This window comes from Macaca fascicularis, chromosome 8 (genome assembly GCF_037993035.2).
Source record: "Macaca fascicularis isolate 582-1 chromosome 8, T2T-MFA8v1.1".
Lineage (NCBI taxonomy): Eukaryota > Metazoa > Chordata > Mammalia > Primates > Cercopithecidae > Macaca > Macaca fascicularis.
The window spans coordinates 113,681,009-113,692,500 of NC_088382.1; the positions used below are offsets into that span (position 1 = coordinate 113,681,009).

At 34.2% G+C, this 11,492-nt stretch overlaps 1 protein-coding gene across 49 annotated transcripts in view; it reads left to right on the forward strand.

Annotated features, from left to right (window-relative positions):
• The window catches only part of RIMS2 (regulating synaptic membrane exocytosis 2), a 753,111-nt gene that overhangs the window by 559,454 nt on the left and 182,165 nt on the right, over nucleotides 1–11,492 (forward strand). The window lies entirely within an intron of this gene.

An 11,492-nucleotide genomic window follows, 5' to 3' on the forward strand; every position in this document is an offset into this window, starting at 1 on the left:
TTCATTTTGTAAAATCTATAGCCCCTCAAAAATGTTTAAGAACTTAAATGATCTTATGGTTTTCTTTCATATAGATTTTTTTCCCATTTTATAGTATTTTAATTGAATCTAGTTTATTACTGAATTATTGGATCAAAATACAAATGGTGCCTGGCTTATAATGGATCAACTTATAAGTTTCTGACTTTAGGATAGTGTGAAAGCAATACACATTCAGTAGAAGCCATATATCAAGTACTCATACAACCATTCTGTTTTTCACTTTCAGTATTCAATAAATGACATGAGCTATTCAATACTTTATTATAAAATAGGCTTTCAGTTAGATGATTGTTGCCCAACTGTAGGCAAATGTCAAGTGTTCTAAACATGTTTGAGGTGGGCTAGGCTTAGCTGTGATGTTCGGAAGATGTATTGAATGCATTTTCAACTTACAATGGGTTCATTGGGACATAACCCCATCATGAAGCAAACAGCATCTGTACATATTCATGAAGTGCTGTTAGAGGTTAAAAAGTCTTTTAGTATGAATCTTTTTTTAACTACTTTTTGGGAATAAGTTGAAGTATGAGGTCTACCAAGGGAGGAAATAAGGTATTAATTAATTGGTTGGTTTTGTTTGTTTGTTTGTTTGTTTGTTTGTTTTGAGATGCAGTCTCACTCTGTTGCCCAGACTGGAGTACAGTGGTGTGGTGGTACAATCTCGGCTCACTGCAACCTCCACCTCCTGGGTTCAAGCGATTCTCCTGCCTCAGCGTCCCAAGTACCTGGGACTACAGGCATGCACCACAATGCCTAACTAATTTTTGTATTTTTAGTAGAGACGAGGTTTCACTGTGTTGGCCAGGCTGGTCTCGAACTTCTGACCTTGTGCCTGCCTCAGCCCAAAGTGCTGGGATTACAAGCGTGAGCCACTGCACCTGGCCTATTTCATTTTTCTTTTACTCCATTACCTTTTTATATTCAAGACATTTTTAGTTTTTTGATATTATTCATGGTGAAAGTCATGAAAATAGTTTGTTCTGATATAGCTATTGAAGATTTAATAAAAGACTTAAAATAGTAAACTTTACTCATAACATGTAGCTGTTATATGCTCTATGACTTAGTAATTGAATCATTATAGTTGTAATATTTGTGGTCTCTGTGTAATAGAGAAAAGCAATTTGGATTTTTTAAAACTTAGGCTTGTTTTATTCTTACATAATTTTCAGTTTCTATTACATTTCATCCCTTCATAACCTCAAGTACTAATTAAGTAAAGCATGAGTGGCTATGTTGGGTATACATATGTAACAGGTATGTACATATGTACCAGTTTCTAGCTTCTTCAATAAGACAACATAGAGAAGGCAGAGATTCTTAACATCAGCATGTACTTCTAAATTACCAGTCTCTTCCCCAGATTACATTATTACCAACGTGGTGCATACAAAATTATTTATCACAGAATTCTGATATACTGGAAATGTCACAGGACTAAAGCTAGACGAAAGTAAATTTAAGACAAATTAAAATAGCCTTGGCTTTACTCAATAGGTTCTAAATTTCCAGAATTTTTTCACTAAAATGAAAATATGAATAACTTCAAACAGGCACAGTGAATTGTATAGAAAATAGTTCTATAATGCTATAATATTTTAGATACATTCCTAACTATTTGAGTTGGATATCAGAAATGATATCTGTGTTTTTCGTTTGTTTGTTTTGTATTTTTGCCTAGAACTAAATAGACACACCTGACCTTTTGTGTTTTTTTTTATGCTGTAGTCTCTCATCTGTTCACCTTATATAATCCAGAGGCCAAAGCATAAAGTCCTGATAAAATAAGATATTAAATTTTTTGTAAATATGTCTTCAGATAACACAAATTTGTTTGTTGGTTTATATTTTACTATACTTCAGGAAGGAATGTAGATGATTTATAAAAATACTTATAATAGTCTCAATAATATTGTCAATGAAGAAAAGATCAAGAGAAAATAAAGTCAGCTTAAAACAAGGTAACTCCAGAAGTAAAGTCTGTGAAAAAAAAAAAATGCATAGTGTAAGGTCCTACATACCTGCTACATGTGGACTATATGTCTACCCTGAGCTTCCTAACAAGCAGCAAAGACAGAAAGGGAAACTTGATCAGTTATATGATTTATATTGTTCATACAATAAAGACAAATGTCTTAGAAGCAATAGCCGTGATTCTTGTTATAGAAACCTGACAGAAATTTGTTAAAGAAGGATGGACCAAAGGAATACTATAGGTATAGCTGGGATTTCTTTTTTAATTTTGATTTTACTTCAATTCATGAATAAATGAATGCCTTAAGCTTCAAAGTTTTATAACTTTGACAGCAATCATTTTAAGTTGGGAAAAAATAAATACTGGTAAAAATTAATTGCACTAAGCATTATAATTTCCTAGATATTCTCTAAGGCAATAGATCAGCAGCAGCAGCATCACTTGGAGACTTTTAGAAATGCAGTTGTCTGGGGCCCTTTCAGACCAATGGAATAAAAACTCTGGAGTTGGGGTCCCTGTGGTGTTTGTTTGTTTGTTTGTTTGTTTGTTTTTTTGTTTTTGAGACGGAGTCTCGCTCTGTCACCCAGGCTGGAGTGCAGTGGCACCATCTCAGCTCAACCTCTCAACCTCTGCCTCCCGTGTTCAAGTGATTCTCTCAACCTCTGCCTCCCGGGTTCAAGTGATTCTCCTGCCTCAGCCTCCCGAGTAGCTGGGACTACAGGCACGCGCCACCATGCCCGGCTAATTTTTTGTACTTTTTTAGTAGAGATGGGGTTTCACCATGTTAGCCAGGATTGTCTCAATCTCCTGACCTCATAATCTGCCCGCCTCGGCCTCCCCAAGTTCTGGGATTACAGGCATGAACCCCCGTGCCCGGCCGGATCCCTGTGTTTTAACAAGTCTATCAGATGATTCTGATGTAGACTAAAGTCTGAGAATTACTGCTCTAAGGTGAAGAACTATTGTAAAATTATCCTTTAGATAACTGAGTTGACTTGCTCAATTAGGGTTTCAACTAGAAGCCAGAGGTGAATGATGTCTTCAAAAAAATGGAGACATTTTGAGAATAAATGATCTGACATCTTTATAAGGCCTCTAATAATGTCTGACAAATCCTACTGAATGTAGGATACTTATCACTCTGTTTTCTATTGCCAGGATTATGCAGGCAGCTTACCTCAAAATAAAATCAAGTCTCTTAAGTACAACTTTTTAAGGGGATCCAAAATACAACACTATTTTGTACCACAACAAAGTACTTCTTGATGTGGAACTATCTTTGCTGGATCACCTATCTCCCCAGCATGTGGGGTTCATCTTCCTCTGATATAGGTCAAAGAGAAAGTTACAGAGGAATCTTTTTCAGACATATATAAGTTATATTAATTTTCAATTAATTCCTTAGATTAAAATTTTCAACATCATTTCTCTCTTTTATGATGAGGGCTATTTAGCTTATATTTACATTTTTTACTTTTTATTTTGATAACAAATGCAAATTATAGAGCCTCCGATTGAGCTATGTGTTTTAACATTAGATCTAGTTGCTGAAGAAAATCATTTAACAAATAAGGGAACTAAGATATAGCAAGGTTATGCAATCTATCCAGGTTCACATAGCCACTAAGTCATGGAAAGTATTACTTGTAGCTAATTTAGTTTTTCAAATTTGACGTAACTGTGATGAAATCCAAAGCCTCAGACATATAAAGCATATGCTCTCTCCTAAGCTGTATTCCTGAAATTCCAGTGACACCATCGTGAAGCCCTGTGTGGAATCTAATTGTTAGCCTAGGTTTTAAAAAAAAAAAAAAAAAAAAAAAAAAAAACAAAAAACCGTACTGTTCACATTCTAAATGGCATTGCTCTCTGAATTTCTCAAGACTTCTGCATTGATAGTTTTAAATAATTCCTACTAAATTTAAAGAGATCTTCTTAGTAACTCACTTTGAAAGCATCTATAGAGCAATGCCTATTAAGCTACTGTCTTTCTAAGAATATTTTCAGTGTACTAGAAAACTTGAAAGAAGAGAGTCTATTTTTAATAAGAGCAGCAAAGGCATATACAGACATGATTTCTAGTTAATCAGTGGATGATTTCTCAGGAGTTTCCCTCAAAATAGAATTTATTATACTCAATGTACTCTTGCATGCCTCTTGTACTCTTTTTATCCCAGCTTGAATGTGTTTCATCTATTCTTGGCAACAATTTAAGGATCAACATATTCTTTCTATAAAATCAACTTTCCTTTTTATTTTCTCAGAAAAATGTGATTTATTAAGTTTAACAGTGTAAATTATGGTTCACCACAGGTCAGCTACCCTTCTGTGAGTTATATAATGATAAATTGGCATAATTATTAATACTTAAAAGTCTAATAATGTATTTATACTTTGAAATTAATATGGATGATTTGATAATGCTTATTTAAACATATGAGCTTTAGTTTTTAAATTCGCTATATTTAATATTTTTAAATGTTCCCAAAAGCAATATTGCTATGAAGATACTCTTTGAAATAGTGGCCCCATAGCATTTCAACAAATAAGGCTCATGCAACAAATAATGTTTATTGGCACAGTATTTATTGGAACTCAAAGCTTATTTCTCTGGAAAAACAATGCTTTTTTTTAAGGAGTGTGTTGTGGCAATACTTCAACAAAATGATCACAAAAATGTCTTACTCCTATTATAGCAGTTATGTCATAATTTTCCATTCTCTTTTTTGTCTCCCTGGAATTAAGAAGCAGTGTAATCCATGAGTTGCCCAGATCTCTTCAAATGGAGGCCAGAAGCCTATGATAATCTATTTAACCCATAATAGAATACATTGAGTAGAACAGAGGACAATGTAGTAAAAGAAAGGAAAAGAAAGTTTGTCTACATTTATTGTGCATGCCTGACCCTAGGCACTTTTCACCTACATCCTGTCACTTCTTTCCCAGGCGTCTACTCTTTTAGGCACCCATTCACAGATCTCAAAGATGTATTGGGGAAAGCAGTTTGATTAAACTAGTTTACATTAAAATATGAATGACAATACAGAGCTTCATTTTTTAAAAAGCCCTTATAAATACAAAATAAACTGAAATTGGTGGACTTATAGGCAGTATTAATAGAAAATATTTCAGATAGTTGAAGTATGTTTGGTCAAGTAAAATACCACTGTTATCTAAACTGTTTATTTCATTTGATTAGCGCTTATGCTCTTCTCAACACTGAGAAGACACATTCAGTGCTAACCTTAAGTATTTTACATTGACATTCAAGGCACAGGCAGTGAGGGGAGAAAAGTTGAGGCTTGTTAGAAGTGGTCATATATGAGCTCTTTAAAAATTTAATGTAAGTCAGGAATACTTTTAAGTCTCAAATATCATCAGAATGTGGCAGCAGTGGGAGTGGTGTGTTAGAAAGGGCACAGCTTGGAGTCAAGTGGACTCTGCCTAGGTGGCTTGGGGTTAGTTTAACCTCACAGCTTTTTTAATCTATTAAACAAGACTTTGGTATCTATTTTATAGGGTAGTGATGAGGATTAAATGAGATGATGTATATAAGTTGTTTAGCACCTAGTAAATGCTCAATAAATAATGCAGCTAATATTAGTTATTATTTTATAGTAACAACAGCAAATATAATCATAGACAACAGATATGAATCTGACAAGACCAAAAAGAAATGATAAAGAAGTGACTAATTTAAGGAAAATGATATCATTGAATGTTCAAATATCATTGAATGTTCCATTTACTCTCAAATAAGGAGATTCAAGCAGCAGAAATCTAAAAGGAAAAATGAAATTTAGAGGAAAAGAATTTATGAATCTTAAGGGGATATGAAGTTTTTTAATTAAAAGAGACTGGAACATAATGTGTGATGAAAAATTACAAATCAAATTACTGAAATTAAGAAATTATGCTATCACGGTTGACATTAAAGGTGACTGGTCTTTGATGAAGTGATTCATAGACATGCATATGGGTATGGGTGTTTTCAAATAAATACTTATTAATAGTGATGACATAAACGGACCTGAAAACTAAGACCAAGTTTTTAAAAGGCAAATTTTAAAATGTAGATTAGATAGCCTTATACATATTATCAAGAAGAAACATGATAATACATGAATTTAGATATAATGTAGACATGAAGAAATAAGAGTTATGTTTTAATTTTATAGCAGTGATAGAAATAAAATACTTGGGGAAAAGTTTTTTTCTTAGGGAGAAAAATTGAGTTGCTGTTAGTATGTAACTCAGCCCAGTGACAAAATGAGGTAGATAGAGCCAGGCCTTGTGCCTGCTACAGGAAGAGCTGCTGCAGCATCAGCTCTCAAGCTACCAAGAGAACCTAGTATTCATGTAAAACAGACATCATTGTGCAGGTGTAAGATGGAATCCTCTGATAAATAGAACAGAAGGATATTTATCCTAATAGAAGGATTCTAATAGGCATGATCTCATGGAAGCAGTCTCTATTCTACAAGGTCCTCAGGGAGTACAATAAGATGTTTTAAATAGAAAGTAATGAATGAAGCATTCTTCCTTGGAATAAGCAATCTACTGTTTCATGAACAGAAGTTGGATTCAGATTTTCAAAAAAAAACCCTGCTAGCATAGTCTAACCAGATATCCAGCAGAATAGTTTTCTATTTTTGGATTAGAATTAAGATCACTTACTCATGATTTTCAACTCAAGCCAAGTCAAGTAATCTTAGCTTGTACTGATGAAGATGTCAGAGACTATGCCAGTGGCTGTACCTGGATATCTTCAATGAAACACATCACTTCTGTAAACTCTTATTTTACTTTTTCATATTTTCCTATAATTTTATTTATTTCTTCATGCCTCAGCAAGCAGGTAACTTCAGGTTCTATAGCAGAATCCCAAGAAAAATATCTGGAAATCAGTGAACTGCTGATATGGGAGCATAAGAGAAAAAAGGACAGCCTACATTACTTGGAAGTATTCTTAAATGCCAGACTAGCCTACGAAACTATGAGAGTATGCTGAGCCCTTGATGATACTGCCACCTGCTATACTCCCCACCTCTCCACCAGCTGAGGATACATTTGACCAAGTATTGTGCCCCTTTGATTGCTTCTTGGCCCCAAACCAGGCCACAGTCTTCTAAGCTGTCTAAGTTGCTTGTCCAAGCCAGCCATCCTCCAGGATTTTAATTAATCATTTGATGTGTATGTTTTATTTTTACATCACCCTGTGGTGCTTCCTTTACCAAGTATATTTATGAAGATACATAAACTTAGATTTTGAAATCTAGGTTATTAAACTAGCAAATAAGAGCAGCATTATATAATATAGCTGTAGAAGTGCACGAGGATGCTAATAGTAATCTTATCAAGGCCTGATTAAAGGCTTCAGTCACACTTACAAAATCACCAAATGGTTATATAGCCTAATTAAAAGAGTCATAGTTCAAAATGAAAAAGGATAACATTACATTTTTAAAATCATTTATGTCCTATTTTCCCCCTTCTATGTTTTTTTTAAATTCATGCTTGCAAGGATGGGTTTCTCATTTGTGTGATATTAAACATCCATCAAACTAGCATTTAAAAGTAACTAAAAATTTCTGTATGTGTTTATTTAATTTCTTCCATTATGAGATAAGTAAAAGAAGGAGTGATGTCAAGAGAGAAGAAGCCGTTGGAAGTATAATTTCTTACAATTGGTACACAATATTGTTAATTATTATTACTGTTGCAACCACATTTATGGCAGAAATTCTGAAGTCTTGTTTACAGTAATAGAGATATACGGACAGTTTGTTAATCACTCTTCAATATATTTTTAGTGATTAGGGTTAAATAAAGACTACAGAGTAATATTAAAAGTGTAGACTCCATAACCAAACTGTCTAGATTAAAATCCTACCTCTTCTACTATCTGTATGACCTTGGGCAAGTTACTTAACATCCTTGTGCCTCAGTTTCTTATTCTATAAGGTGTGTTAATAATACCTACCTCAGAGGATTGTTTTCTTTTATCTTTTTTTTTTTTTTTTTTTTTTAAACAGAGTCTTGCTCTGTCACCCAGGCTGGAGTGCAGGGGCGTGATCTTGGGTCACTGCAACGTCTGCCTGCCGGGTTTAAGTGATTCTCCTACCTCAGCCTCCTGAGTAACTGGGATTACAGGCACGTGCCACCACACCCAGCTAATTTTTTTGTATTTTTAGTAGAGACAGGGTTTCACCACGTTGGCCAGGCTGGTTTTGAACTCCAGATCTCAAGTGATCCGCTCGCCTCGGCCTCTCAAAGTGCTAGGATTACAGGCATGAGCCACCACGCCCAGCCAGATTGTTTTCAAGATTGTCTACATATAAAGATAAAACTCTTAGAGCAGAGCTTGATATGTAATAGCAATCAGTAAGCGTTAGCTGTGATATGATAATGATGGTTGTGGAGGTGGTGGTGGTGGTGGTGGTGATGATGATGATGGTGATAGGAAAGAAGGATAAAAGGAAGAATCACTGTTTCCAACAGCTAACTTCCTCTTACCAAAGCCCTTGGGGGTTCAGGTGTATATTTGTTGTCATCAGGAATCTTGTAGAGATAGTTAAGTATATCTTTAAGGTAATCTTAAAAACAGGTGGGGAGAAAAGGATGAAAAGTTAAAAAAAAAATGGTACTTTCAAAAGCCTAAAATTGATTTGTCTTTTTTGCCAATCTATCCAAAATTTTGTCTACCCCAAATTCTTATCGTATAGTTTATATTCCCTAGCAAGCTGATTGTATTTAAATTTTAATCTAAATATCTATCTATTGGTATAGATATACCTGTAGGCAGATATAAAATTATATTGTATTTACACATAATTTATACATCTGTGTTTACACATACATTTACTCGTACCCTAAAGCTCTGAACCAGAGAATTTCTGTCCTCTATGATTTAGCTGATAGAAGCAACAACTATTCACTTATTCCTTGCCTCATTGGAAGAAATTCTCATTTATTTCTTTTCTCTCCTGTTACATAAAACATCTACAGTTAAAAACTTGGTTGTGGCCAGGCATGGTGGCTCACATCTGTAATCCCAGCACTTTGGGAGGCCGAGGCAGGTGGATCACCTGAGGTCAGGAGTTTGAGACCAGCCTGGCCAACATGGTGAAACCCCATCTCTACTAAAAATACCAAAAATTACCTGGGTGTGGTGGCCGTGCCTGTAATCCCAGCTACTTAGACGGCTGAGGCAGGAGAATCGCTTGCACCTGGGAGGCAGAGGTTGCAGTGAGCCGAGATCGCTGTACTCCAAAAACTAGGCAACAAGAGTGAGACTCCATCTCAAAAACAAAAGAAAGAAAAAAACCAAAAAAAAAAAAAATTTGATGGTAACTAATTTTAATGAAATTTTAGATATTTTATATTTTTATTTGTGATTAATCTTTGATTTTAAAAGTTTCTAGTTTATATTTCTTTTTCCTTAATATCCCATATTAGTTGATTAGGGCTGCTATAACAAAATACCGTAGAAGGGGTGGCTTAAAGAACAGAAATGTATTTTCCCAGTTTTGGTGGCTAGAACTTTCAGGTGTTGGCTAGGCTGGCTCCTTCTGAGGCCTTTCCATGGCTTTCAGATGGCTGCCTTCTTGCTGTGTCTTCACTTTGTGTGTGTCTGTGTCCTAATCTCTTCTTATAAGGACACCAGTCATATTGGATTAGGAACTACCTATGTGACCTCATTTTACCTTAATTACCTCTTGAAAAGTCCTAGCTTCAAGTACAGTCACATTCTGAGGTACTGAAGACTAGGATTCCAGCATAGGAATTTGGGAGGAACACAATTCAGTCTATAACACATCTCTACAAAGTAGCTAATGATTTTTTAAATTAAAACTTTACTGCATTATGAAAGCATATTTGATTATAATGTGAATAGGGATTTTTAGGCAACTAAGTGTAGCTGTTTTGCTTTAAACTTTTTATTTTTTTGATTTTATTACTTTTCTCTATTTCTTCCTATTTTTACAACTGCCTTCTCAAATCCTAAGAGATAAAATATTTTGGTTTTGCAAATACATCTTAAAAACTTGCTGTCTTAGCCATGAAAAACCACATTTAAATATGACTCACGTAGCCATAATTTTATGCTGATATTCAAGCATGGGTCCCTTTCTTTTATATGTATTTGTGAATTGCTACCTTTTACCATATATTCACATTTAAGCCAGGAAGTATAAAAAGACTATTTTAAATTATGAATAAGTCATCCAGTATTGCAGTATTATGTAAAAAAAAAAAAAAAGTCATTTAAGATGATGAAAACAGCAACTTGTATATTATAGAATACTGTAGAATTATAGCAGAAATTTTAATTTGTCCCTTTTTAGTAACATAAAGTTTCTAAATACTGACAAAAGAAAGAATTGTAGATAAGTTGCATGCAGCTACTTGCAGGTCAATCTGTGGAGAATAGCTGCCATTGCCAAGAATGCAGTACCCTCCTATAATCACTTAAGAATATAAAGGAGAAGCGTTTCCTTTTACCTTCAGCAAAATAAAAAATAATAATAATAACCGTATGACTTCATCTTTGCTTTCCTCAAGCCTCCAGAGTTGCTAGCTTGTTAACAGCTAGAATATTCTACAGGGAATGAATTATAGTAGACCACAGAAGGGAAAGAGGTCTCGCTTTATAAAATCAGGGAGGATATGGGAAAAGAAGGAAAAAAAAGTGGTCAAATAGAGCAGATACATTCTTTCCAATCAAATTTCATATAACTGAAAGGATTAAGCATGGAGATATATGTGTATATATATATGCACACACATATACATATACATATATGAAGTAAAAGAATATGGAAAAGAACAGATAGGTGAAAACATATATACCTTCTGAACCATCCATGGCATTACCACATAAAATACATATATTCTGTTTTATATGTGGATTATTTATGTCTTTTATATTAAACTATACACTTCTTGAGAAAGGTGACGATATTATTCATCTTTGTAGTCTCTCAGTAGCATGTACTTTGCCTTGGCCACAATAAGCACTCAATGGGATTAATTTTAGTGAATGAACATGGACGTGGATGCTGAGAGAAAACTAAAATGGTAGGATAGGATAGTTTGAAAAAGGTTCTAGAGCAGGTGAATTTTAAGCGTTTTGTATCAATATAAGAACAAAATATGATTTTTAAAAGAAGATATAGGTGAATTATTGCATAATAGTCAAAAGCATGTTTCCTAATGGGCATACAATTATTGATTTCCATCTAGAGATAATCATAGTGGAAAGAATACTGAGAAAGAATGGGAAGATTGGGCTTTTAATTTTGGTTATGCCATTCATGTAATAAGACTTTGGATAAGTTGCCCAATAGTTCTTCACAACTCAACTTTTTTCTATCTACAAATTGAAGGAACCTTATAAGCTATAAAGTGTTAAACAAATATGTGGTACTTTGGAGGAAGCATTGAAAAGACCACTATGAATTAACATTTGGGT